This window comes from Miscanthus floridulus, unplaced genomic scaffold (assembly GCF_019320115.1).
Source record: "Miscanthus floridulus cultivar M001 unplaced genomic scaffold, ASM1932011v1 os_1046, whole genome shotgun sequence".
NCBI classification, from domain to species: Eukaryota; Viridiplantae; Streptophyta; class Magnoliopsida; order Poales; family Poaceae; genus Miscanthus; species Miscanthus floridulus.
The window spans coordinates 1-13033 of NW_027097490.1; the positions used below are offsets into that span (position 1 = coordinate 1).

At 42.8% G+C, this 13033-nt stretch overlaps 1 long non-coding RNA gene across 1 annotated transcript; it reads right to left on the reverse strand.

Moving 5' to 3' along the window:
- Positions 1-12200: 12200 nt before the first annotated feature.
- Positions 12201-12757, reverse strand: LOC136533655 (uncharacterized). The gene is made up of 3 exons (XR_010778518.1): positions 12643-12757; positions 12375-12554; positions 12201-12283 (listed from the first exon to the last, which is right to left on the reverse strand). It is a non-coding gene; the product is annotated as an uncharacterized lncRNA (long non-coding RNA).
- Between the last annotated feature and the right edge of the window lie 276 nt (positions 12758-13033).

Sequence of the window (13033 nt, forward strand, 5' to 3'; positions counted from 1 at the left end):
GACTACGGTTTTGCTAAATGTGCAACTATGGTTTTGCTAGTGTATTGCTATCTCTACCGCAAAAGGAGTAATATAACAATGTAAATGCGGAAGCTAAAGAGCAAGGTAGAGATATGCAAAACTTCTGGTCGACGACTTCGATATTTTACCGAGGTATCGAGAAGCGTGCAAGCTTCTCTCTAGTCCTCGTTAGAGCCCCTCACAAAGAATCCCTCGCAAAGGCAAGCTCCCAGTCGGGTAACTCCATGGATAGCCTCGGGCCTTCCCCACGTGCAAGTGGGTCTCTGACGTACCTTTCGGCAAGCATTCCCAGATGCTTCCCACCGTCTTCACTATCAAGCTTCCGGCCAAAACGCCGCGGGCCTTGTTCCCTCCAGTACATGGTGGCAGCCATACCACAAACGCAGTTGGTGTGATCTCGCAATACTATAAGCCCCTCCGATGTACAACAATGGTGCGCGCAAGCACCAGGTAGTAAGAGGTTTGTAAACCTCACTAAACATTAGGCCTAAGCCTAGAGCAAGTGCATAAGCGGTGGTCTAATCAAACTAAGCACTTCGCAAAGCACATATGGTAATAACCTAATGAAACACTAAGCACTATACAAGTGGAGATCAGTAAAATGGTGTACCAACACCCTAGATATGTTTCCTTAGCTCCACACACCTCAAATGGCCGGTTGGGGGTCTATTTATAAGCCCCACTGAGAAAGTAAGCCGTTGGGGATGAAATCCCGCTTTTCTGCTACTAACCGGACGATCAGGTCGTCCTGATCAGACGTGTCCGGTCGTCCCAACCGTTAGAGCCATGATCAACTGATCGGATGCTGCCAGTGTCCGGTCACATGGCACCGGACACATCCGGTCGCAATTTCGTCACTCTAGAACCTTTCTGTACTCGATCGGACGCTGCAGTCCTATGTCCGGTCGGTTTGCCATCAGTGTCCGGTCAGTACTAGATGTGTTGCCGGTGATGATGAACAGTACCATCAGTGCATCCGGTCACTTTACTGTTCAGCGTTCGGTCGCTGCTGCTGACGCCTTCTGTTGCCAAGCCTCTTGATCGGAGCGTCCGGTACAGCGTCCGGTCACCTCTGTGAGCTCGTTTTTCATGATCTTGCGTCCGACTTGGTTCCTATCTTCATGCTTGGACTTTGCTTGATATCTTGGGTCTTCTCTTGTGCTTCTAAGATCTTGCTTATGGTGTTGATCATCGGATCATCACATCGCCTTCGTCCAAGTCACGTCTTGCACCCTATTGAACTACAAAACAATTACTTGCAAATTCATTAGTCTAATTTGGTTGTGTTGGTCATCAAACACTAAAATCTAAAGTAAATGGGCCTAGGGTTCATATTCCTTACAATCTCCCCCTTTTTGGTGGTTGATGACAACACGACCAAAGCAAGCAGATAATAAAAATTTGGAATTTTAAAAACTATCTACTTGCTAGGATGCAATGCAAGGGGCAAGGTTATATGATGCTAAAAGATACTACTTGTAAGACTAGAAGATACCACTTCAAAACTTATCTTGCCCTTGCAAATGTCCCCATGTGGTATTATGGATTTAAGCCTTGCTTTTGATCCTATAAATTCTCCCCATTACATAGGCTAATCCATAATCCACTATCCTCTTCTTTCTCGGACCATTACCACTTGTAGACCATTACCACTTGTAATTTATTATGATCTAGCTTTTGGTCCTACAAATTAATGCTTGCTTTTGGTCCTCTAAATACTCCCCCTTTGAAATCAAACACTGAAAAGGAAGACATTAATAGCACAAGGGAGGGTCAAACTTTGTGATCCTTTGTATGTAGAGTGGAATAGGTCACAAAATTTGACTCTCACATTATATAGACTAAGCTCCCCCTAAATATATGCATACATATGGTAGAAGGCAACGCATATGCATAATTGGTAAATTATTGCTCAAGGGAATTTAATCTATATAATGAATGGAGAAATCATATAAGTATTTAAATGAAATCAACATGATGATATCGGTTTAGAAATACCACATGTGGAAACGAATTTGATTTCTACCACTTGCAATAGGTGGCGGATATTTGAACTATGATGCTTAACTCCGGGGACTTCCATTTTCCTTGAAATGAGACTACTCCACACATGGTAAGCTTGAAAAGGTGTTAGTCTCAAGGCATCCAACTTGTAGAGTAACCTCCCCCTAAATTTGTGCACACAAGTATAAAATACTTGTAGGAAACATGCACATTGATTTTAGAATAAAAAATACCACTTGAAAGATGACATTAGATGAATGTGAGAGTCATTTTCGAAGGCGATATTCAGGAGAAATTATCTACAATTTGGACTTTGGCACATATTAGATGAACAATCGAAAGACAAGCTATGTGCCGTGCTCCTAAACAATTTTAAACCATGTAGGTTTACCCCAAGGGTTAAGAATGAAACCGAGCAAGCCTACCATAAGATATACCTAGTGTATGCATGGCAAAAGATATAAGCATGCAAATGCAAACCTAGGCATGAAAAGTAACTAGATGCTTAAAGATACCACTTGTAGCAAATTAAATCTAGTACCACTTGAAGAAAATTGAATCTAATTACCTAACATGGGAAGGGGAATTAGGGTCTATAGTATTCACTAACCCACTTGGTAATGATCTTGTCCATCATGATGCACCCCATGAAATGCACCCATACTTTGCCAAGTCTCCAAATTCTCCGGAGTCTATTGGACTTCTCACTTCCCTTTTGGGATCCAAACCTTCTTGGTGCTCTTCATGTTGGAAATGATCTCCTTTTGCACCTAAAAGCGTTTGACCCCATTGTTGACTTGCTTGTTCACCTTGATGGCCACCACCTTCTCATTTTTCTTCTTCTTCAAGAGATAAGGTGTGGAGGCATTATTGTCCACCTTGTTGGTGTAGGCATTGGAGAGCTTGCTTGTTTGCCTTTTCTCTTTCTTCTTTGCTCCTCTCACATTCTTCACCTTGCACTCATAGGACTTGTGACCTTCCTTGTCGCACATGTAGCAAACCACATTTTGTCCTTCATCAAACTTCTTCACTCCCTTGATGGTGTTATCTTGATGAAGTTGGGCTTGCTTCGCCTTGCCTTTTACTTGAGTCAAGTCCTTGGTGAAGCGAGCCACTTCTTGCTTGAGTTGCTCATTCTCCTTTGCAACCTCTTGTGTGCATGTATCTACCACAACTTTCTCAACACAAACTTGGTTGCACAAGGGTGAGTTTAAACATAAATTATTACAAGAAGTAGAGGCATCCTTTTTAGACATGTTAAAGATAGAACTTTTCTTTTTAGGTGCCTTAGTGAGGGTTGTACCAACGGCTTCAAGATTAGCAACTTTATTAGTTAGCTCATCACAATGTTTGTACATGGTTTCCATTTTAGCAAGCAAACTTTTATAAGCATCTTGTGAGCTAGCTAACTTTTCTTTTAATTTTTCATTTTTCTTTACAAGTTGCTCATCATTGATTGTGCATGCATTTGTTGTTGCACTAGCCTCAAGTTGCTCAATTTTAGTAGATAATTCAATATTAAGATTAGCAAATGTCTCATATTGTTCAAGCAAGGTTTTATATGATTCTTGTGAACTGTCTAGCTTTTGTTTTAATTTTTCGAGCTTATTTTGTTGACTAGTGCAAACTTTAGCATAATTAAGATTTTGTTGCATAATTTCATCATCACTATCACTCTCACTAGAGGATGAGCTTTCATTACCTCATGCCATAAGGCACACATGAGAAGATCTTGATGATGAGTGCTTATGCCCTTGCCTCTTGTGATGGTTTTCTTCTTCACTTGAAGAATCATCCCATGACCTTATTAATGTAAGGGCTTAGTTCTTGTACGCCTTCTTCTTTGTCTTGGGTGTGGGCTTGTTTGGACAAACTTCCACAAAGTGCCCCCAACTCGCTGCAATCCATAGCATCCTCTCTTTCTTTGCTCATTTCTTTGATTGGTGAAAATGATATCTTGAATTTAGATGGGCACACCCTTGACATTGAGCCTTTGGATCATCTTCTCCACCTTGTTGATTAGTTTGATTGATTCTTCATCAAGGTCGGAGGTGGAGGTGGAAGATTGATCATCATCACTTGAATCTTCATCATCATCATCATCATCATCATCTTCTTTTTCATCTTCACTTGAGGAGCTTGAGCTTGAGCTCGAGCTCGTCTCAACTTTCTTGCCCTTCATCTTCTTTTTCTCATTACATGCGAGAGCTTTGCCTTTGCTTGATGAAGATGCTTCTTCTTGACCCATCTTGCGTGATATTTCAAATGCCACTATCTTGCCAATGACTATGGCCGGAGGCTTGACCAACTGGTCTAGCAACTGTAGGCACAGTTGGGCATTATAGTAGATAGCCGACTGAAATTTTTTGTTTCCTAGAGTATTTAATATTACACATGGAAAATGACTATGATAGCCAACAGTTAGACAATTACCAACACATATAAAGACGGTCCGTTATTCAAATGCTATAGGCGATGGTTACTCGTTGACCCCATGGCTTGTGTAACAAATGGCCAACTATTTTTTTTGCTGGTTGTATTTTTTAACACATGCTGATTGGTCAATGGGTCTAGAAATAACTTAATAAATATTTTATTTCGTTTCTTTCCTTCGGGTTGTTCTTTTTGAATGGAATTGATCATATTTGAACAACGTATGTGGTAAAAAATGAGCCTTAAATTACAAAAACTGTATTATTTAGTACATGCATACACCTCTGTACCACACCCAAAATTGGAAGAAAATATACAAATATTTGATAACTTTGCGCTCTAGTTTTATTATTCACTTCGTAGTTTTGAAAATAACCTCAAATGCCAATTTGATTGCATCATTGCGAAAATCTCATCTCAACCATCAAAATAGATTATATGCATAAAAATATTTTGAACTAGCTATAATGGTGCAGATGTCGGCAGTATAATACTAACGTCAATAGGGAACAAAACTGCACAACTTTAAACTTTTAGTTCATTTTCTCAAAAGATAATTTACAGTTTTTTAAAAACCATCTCAACAACTATATCGTTTGTTTCAACTTCTGAGTTTCAGCCGAAAGAAGCCAAATAACAGCTCAAACAAACACGACCCTAGCTAAGACCAGCAAAGGCTTCCTTTCATATGGAAGCCATAAAGAGGCTTGGCCACATAATAGTGTAATGTAAATCACGGCGACCAAAAAAAGTGACGGGAATAGGCAGAGCTAGCCAGGTGGCACGTTGTGCCATGGATCACCATAGAATATGGATTAATTTCAAAGCTACAGTGTATGTGTTCTATAATATAATTAATATTGTACTAGATATATGGCCGTGCATTGCACGGGTCACAAATTGTCCGTGCGTAAGAATCAAATTCCACACAAAATATAAATCCTACTATTTATAGTTATTCATTTTACAAGTTAAGTTGATTTGATCATTTTTAGAAAATAATAAAAAAGGTGTAAACGATTTTGCATTGGAACCTAAACTATTTACAAATTCATTCAGGTCTCTTTACTCCCCACATCCTTCTCTTTTTCGGAGCTTTTGTCCCAGCATCTGTTTTTTTTATTTTACTTTTTCTGATTTATATTTTTTTGGTTCAGTCAAAGTGACCAAACTAAAATAAATAAAAATAAAATTGATTAACCTGAGAACTTATATAAAGACCAATTAGTGAGCAATAATTGGGTTATCACATGGCTTCAGCATATCATTAAGCACGTTTAATTTCTATAGGCATCGTTAAGTTGTTGTCACCATAGCCTGAGACTCGACCATGGCCATGCGCAGCCTTAGAAAAGCCGGCAACATGAGGTAAAGAGCACCACCGAGATGTGAGTGCAAGGAAAAGGACAGCTTCCGTGTTTGACTGCCTCCGCCCGTGCATGTGGGCTTCGGCCTGTGAGGCGTGTACCTATTTGCCGTTGGGCTATGAACCAAATAAACGGAGCCGGAGATTGTCGACTCGGATTTTGCACTGGGGCAATCGCGCGAGCGCGGTCGTGGTGGGGCCCAGGCTGCAGCGGCACAAGGAATCAGGAGCAGGGGCATGGCGGGGTAGTTTGGACACTGCGCGAGAAAAGAGGCTGGGGTCCCGGTGCACGAATCCGGTGTGGCGTGTTTGACGGGGCGCGCGTACGAGATTTTTTTGGACGAAACCCGTCCGTATTTTTTAAGTGTACTAGATTTAGAACACTATTATTTAGCTCATTACATTTAAGTTGGACCACCCTTGCACTAAACCCTAGCTACGCCAACCGGGTGGCACATGTGAGCTGAATAAAAATTTGAGCCTAATCTTTGTTTTAGACGAATTTGGGCCTAATCTTAGTCGGCTCGGTATAACCGGCGCCGTGTCCAGATGGAAAGGGAAAGGCTAAGCTGATGGTGTCGGAGTCGAACTCCAGCATCTCTGTGACCGCGCATGAAACAATCTCGACCCCCCGATGACCTCTTCGTCGCAAAAACCCACGAACGCCGGCCGGATCGGATCGGATCGCTATTGTTGTCGTCAAGACAAATGGGGACGTCCTCTTCCAAGCCAATCGCCGGAAACGGCACCGATGCTGGCGTCCACAAAAGCTCGTCGGAGATCCACGCCACGGAAGTGCCCGTCTCGCACGTGCTTACCATCAGCGGTTACTCCCAGAACAAATGCCATGTTCGCTTATCTGATAAGTCATGGCTAAAAATACTGTTGGCTGATTTGTGGTGAGACAAAAATACTGTTCATTGGCTGAAAAAAGTACGGCTTAAGCGAACAGGGCGAAAAGCGTTGCACCCCGCCAATACCTCAGTTCGTCCTTCACTGCTACCGGCCACCATTGGTCCATCTTGTACTACCCCAATGGCAGTGGCAGTACGGACACGGACACCGAGTATATCGCTCTCTTTGTATCCTGTGCTGACACGGACGTCAAGGCACGATCCACGGTATGTCTACTGGACAAGGACGGAGAAGTGGCCCACACATGCAAAACCCGGTTCTACGCTCGCATGAGTATTACCTTGATCGATAATGATTAGACCTAGGCGTCTGACTGGATGGCGCGCACCCCACTCTGCCTCGCTGCTGCAACCTCCCCACGTGGCGTACCCCATCCCGCGCCGCTTGCTCCTCACTCTCGCCCGTCGCATAACCCACCCGCGCCTCTCGCTCCTCGCTCCCACCGCTGCACGCCACAACCGTGCCGCTCGCGCCCACCACCCGCCTCTGCTCTTCCCATTCTCTCCCTCCCCACCTCTTGGGTCTCTCTCGCATCCGCTGGCAGCAGAGCGCCTCCCCGGCCTCTTCCCCAATGCCAGTGCCGTTGGGATGCCTTAGGTCATCCCCGGTCGAGCCGAGGGCACCCACGAACGCGGTCGGTGCTGGTGGTGCTCGGGTGCCGTAGCTCGCCGCCGGCTCCCACCCCGACAACTAGAATCGACGGGCCCCAGCCACCTGACACCTATGTTGCAAATGTATGTTTCAAGTGTTTTAGATGTTTCAGATGTATATTGCAAGTGTTTCATATGGATATTGCAAAAGTTGACCAGGATGTTGCATATGTTGCAACTGTTTTGGAGGAGGTGAAAGAGTTTGTCCAAAATATTTCATTAGTTTCAGACGTGTTGCAAATATTTTATCTGAATGTTGCATATGTTCCACACATATGTTGCAAGCATATGTTCCAAATGTTTCACCTGTTTTCAATCGTATGTTGCAGCAAGTGTTTTATGTTGCAAGTGCAGACCGCCGGCGTTGGTGTTGACGAGGGCAGTAGGGCCAGGCCGTGGCTATCAAAGCGGGGAGGAGGTGCAGGCTGCCGCCGGCGGTGTGGGGAGGAGGCGCAGGCCATGCGGCGCTGGTGTTGAAGATGCAGGGCGAGTCATCCGAGCGTCGTTGGAGAGGTGGGCATGGGCGGTATGGGATAGGCGGGCGGCGCCGGTGTGGAAGAGGGGGGAACAAGTCATCTGGGCGGCATGGACAACGGAGCAGAAGCGGGTCGTCTGGAAATGGTCATGGGAAACGGAGCTGGCGCGGGCGGCGCATGAATCCGAGTGGACATGGCAGAGCAGGTGCGGGTGTCCGTCTGGATGTCCGGGCGCTAGTCTCACTGTACCTTGATCCCATCCCTCATTCATCCCATATGAGACACCAATATGCGTTTTTACGCTATCATGGGTGGTGATTTAGATTGAAAATTAGGAATTTACATTATATTCTGTTCCATAGTGTAAAGGTGGGAAATTTAGATTCTAATTTACGTGTAACAATATGTTGTTTTTATAATGGTGGAGACAAGAAACTTTTTTGAAAACATATTAGATCCAATGGCTATTATTATGAGTGATAACTTGAGTTTATATGAAACTTCCACGGAGACTGGTCTAAGTCATACGTACCTTAGTTATAATACTATTATTAGTACACCCCTCATTGAAAGGCTACCAAAAAAAAAAACTCAGCTGTTTTTTAACACCTTCGAAGAAATTTAGTAGGACCCATGAATGTCAAGATTGACAAAGTCACCACAGGTGTGATCTCCCAGTCGCACGTGATGGGCATGTCGCCTACCACTGGAAGAATATCAGTATTAAGTACTGGAATAAGTTCAGGGTTAAATCGTCGAATAAATTCAGAGAAATACATCCATATAAATCTACTATAGATGGTCAAATTCAACTACAAAGAACCTAACCGACTGAGCAAGTTTCAGTTTGCTTATAATTTACATATAAATATAAGAAAGGCGGTCCCTTTTTAATCACTCCATACTGCAGCGTAAACGAGCATCAATTCCAGCTAGCATCAAAGCCATGTCAACAGTTATGAGAAAATATAGCAGCTACCAAGCAGTAAAAAGATCTGCCAACTTTCACTGCTCACAGTTTGATTCTAACTCATCCTACATGTCAGTGCAAATAAATCTTCTCTTAAGTAATGCATACGTTAATTACAATTTTTTTTTTGCGATTACAATTTACAATATTATTACCATATGTACGCCCCGCATTGATAGCTTTCCAAAAAAAAAATTATAATACTTATAATTTACAAAAGGTTCGCACGCCATTGATCCTATATATAAATATGCATTGCCGGCCCGTCGATCTATATGTACCAAAGCCATCGACCCCATACGCACATAAGTATACAGCTCAAACCGATCCATTCATTGAGATCGGGAGCTAATATATATTTTGCTTCCGTTTTCATGGCTTGCAAGGTGGTGATCATGGCTGCAGCTGCAACTGCCCTAATACTGTCGTCGTTTCTTTTGCCGTCAGGTAATACTCTACTTGACAAATGTTTCATTCTCCTCGTCTTCTTCTAGCTACATCCTGTTTGTGACAGCCGTAAGTGTTGGATTAAGCAGACGCAAGGGCCATGTGCCCATTGTTCCGCAGCAGGGTTCCGGATTGCAACCACAACGCAATGCGTTGCCTAGCTCGGTGCCAAGACGAAGGCTACGTGGGCGGATTCTGCACATTCCAACAGGTCTGCATGTGCGCGCAGTGCAGCATGTGGGCTGCTGATTATCAACTGGGACCGTCGCCGTCGCCTCTGCCAGCACCGGAGCCATGAGAGCATCAACGTGTAGAGGTCTAGAGGAGGAGATCATACATGTACTGTACCATCATGAAAGGGTTTAATGCGCGGTACGGTTGGGTATTCTAATTGCCGGAATAAATGGTGGCGGTTTCGATTTAGTGTGTGGCGGTTACATTGATAACAACAATTTGTTAGACAAAGTATGCTAACACATTTGGTCATATATACAAGTGCAAATGGTTTTGACATGATCCCTCTGCTGACATGGTATCCTAGCTATATATTGACGTGGACCAATATGTGAGGCCCACATGTTAGGTCCACCTCTCTTATTCTCTCGAAGCATATGAGAGTGCACTCTAGCCATTGCTAATAGTATGGGGCGGGTAGGGGCAAGAAGGGGAAGAAGAGCACGATTAGGAGAAAGCAAAGGATTTAAAGGAGAGCCGCTGCCACGGTAGGAACAGACGATGAAGACAGAGATGTGAAAGAAGAAAGGGAGATGCATCGATCAAACACATGAACAATACAAGATAGGTGGTGTCAATGCACAATCAATATGCCAGGTCAAGCGGTGCTGAAGGCGTCGCACGCTGCCTGGTGCTTCTTATTGAAAACAGATTGAGCGCCTTTTGTCACGCAAGCACCTATGGCACGGCCGAGGCCACTGCCGTAGGCCCTCGCCTCCACCATTGCTAGTCTCCCACCTTTCCTCTTCCGGCAACTCGTCGGAGTTTGGAGGGATTGGAATCCATCTATTTAATAATTTTTCCAGAAGATCGAGTCATGTTTGGGGTTAGGGCTCCCATGCTAGATTTCTAGGTATTGGGGATTTGTTTCCGCCTCCTTTCCAACGACGACAAAGATGATGACTCGATTTGGTTTCTCCATGGCGACTCTGATGAAGATCTGGACGACAACTACGGTGTCAGCAACTTCCTCGGTATGACGACATGGAGAATTAGGTTTCTAGGCTGTTACATCGAGGTGGAGATGACGTTGCCACCATGGAATGATTTTCTCCGGTCTCTTCTCTATTTTATTGTGGTTAGATCTGACCACGACAAAGGACTAGTCAGAATAAGTCTGTCCCTCAAGCCCATTACTAGCATTGAGTTAGGAAGATTCAAATCGGTTTTCCTCATTCTTCGGTGGCAGAAGAAAGAAGAAGGAAGACACGAGAAAGAAGAATTTTATGCTCAATTCTACCTACAGGAATATTGGCCACCGTTTGTTGGGTATCTGTTCTTAGGCCTTTTGTCGAATGTTTGCCAAAGTGATCATCCATATGAATTGTCATACATGTTAGGGATTGAGATTTGGAGCTATACTAAGCATGGACACAATGTAGATGAAGAACAATTTCTGGATATATGTTTTGTATTTCAAATTGCTTTAATATGATGATGTACTCATCTATAATTTAATATAATTCTTCTTGGGTCCGAAAAAATTAATATGCCGCATCTACATAGAGAGCAAATGGAGACTGTTTGATCTCAAATAACCTGAAATCAAGTTTAGGCATCTAAAAGTGTAGCATATTTTTATGTAGGCATCTCGATAACATCACTAGTAAAAAAACGGCTTCTATTCCCGGCTGCCAACCCCCTTTATTCCCGGTTACGCAGTCGGGAATACGAGTTTGGGAATAAAGGGTCAGTAGCCGGGAATAGAAGTGGACCTTTAGTCCCGGTTGGTGATACCAACCGGGACTAAAAAGGTAGCCACGCCAGCGCCTGGGCTGGCCCCTTTATTCCCGGTTGGTATTACCAACCGGGACTAAAGGGTCTTTTTTTTCTTTTCCTGCTTATTTCAATTGATGATTCTTTTTTGTTTTAATTTGGTTTTCGAATACGCATTATTCGCTGTGAAGTAATATACATATACGCGCGCGTACTGTAAAGTTTTCGCTTGATCAATGCACGCAAGCAACACAAGTAAAAGTAAACTAAAACATAATATTGCATTTCATCGTCACATGTAAAGTTTGCATTAATTGTACATTTCATCATCACATGTTCTTTGGATCAATATCAAATTTGGTTTTCATCATCACATATTTGGGTCATAGTAAAACTCGCCGCCGGGAGTTAAGACCTGATCATTCAGAAATCCACCTATTGTCTCTTGGATTGCTTTGAGATGGTGTGTGTCCAGGGTTTTTTCCTTCAACCAACGAGTCTTCAATTTGAGATATGAGATAAAGAAAAAGTATATTAGTATATATATATATATATATCAAGAATAATGATAAATAAATTGTATCTATCATGAATATATATATATATGTACACTTACCCTTTTTTCCTCTAGACTAGTTCTTTTTGAGCACACTCTCATGAACTCGCAAACATAGTATCCACAGAGATTGGTCCCCTGGGGCTGCCGCAGAACCCACTTTACGAGAAAAAGATTCGTCATCATCAGAGCATAGGGAAATTGAACTAAAGTAGGTATATAGTACTTACTTTGTATAGCAGTACTTTCGGTGGCACTTTGCATTTCATATGGTGTTCCTGACAGATCTTTTCCCAACAACTACCAAATAACATAAAAAATATTTGGACCATTAATTTGCATGCAGAGAGACTGGAATAGTTTTGCTAGTGAGACTGCAATTACCTCTGAATAATATCTATCGTCCCTTGAAACTCTTTTTGCTCTTTTCTCATCGAGTCCCAGATGCCTAGATGACCTTTCTCCAGATCGAGTTCCATCAATATCCAGTGTTCACTGCCATGTCCATTAACACTCATTAATTAGCTAACAGGTACAGTGAACATATATATATGGATACACGATCGTCGACATTATGAACACTTACCTGAAGTTGTAGGGGAAGAGTATACATTTCTTGTCACGTTGCTTCTCTAAGAACATCTTGATATTGGCCTCCGTTTCTGCTTTCCATGTTGGTTGGGGTTTAGGGTTTTTGAATACGATATGTGGATCAATGAAACCAATATCAGTACACCCTCTCTTTTTGCACTCTCCCATCTCAAACCTACATCATATATATAGAGTGAGGATAATAAACACAGACAAGTACGTACGTAGTGACTTATTATTAATAAGTAGAAAGAATCACTTACAGACAATAGCAGCTGATGAGAGTCTTGTCGAGAGAGTTCCGGTGGACTAGTTGGTGTAATTCAGCTAACTCAATGTACATAACGTCATCGCCACGGAACCAATGGTCGTCTTTGATTCTGACAAATATAGAACTCGTTCCGGTGACACGCGTCGAGGTACAAGGTGTTTAGCTTGAATAATTGTGTACCCAGTTCATTGATGATCTTAGGATTCCATAGACTCCTGCCATGCTCATATTTCTGCCATTCATCCGCTACCGGCGCACTTTCGAAGAGGAAATCGCCAAGGTCGATACCTCTCATAGCATAAAAGTTAGCAAGTTCCGCCATATCCACTTCTTTATCAGCAGGTATTTCCATCATATCCAGCATATCTATGTTTGAACCATAT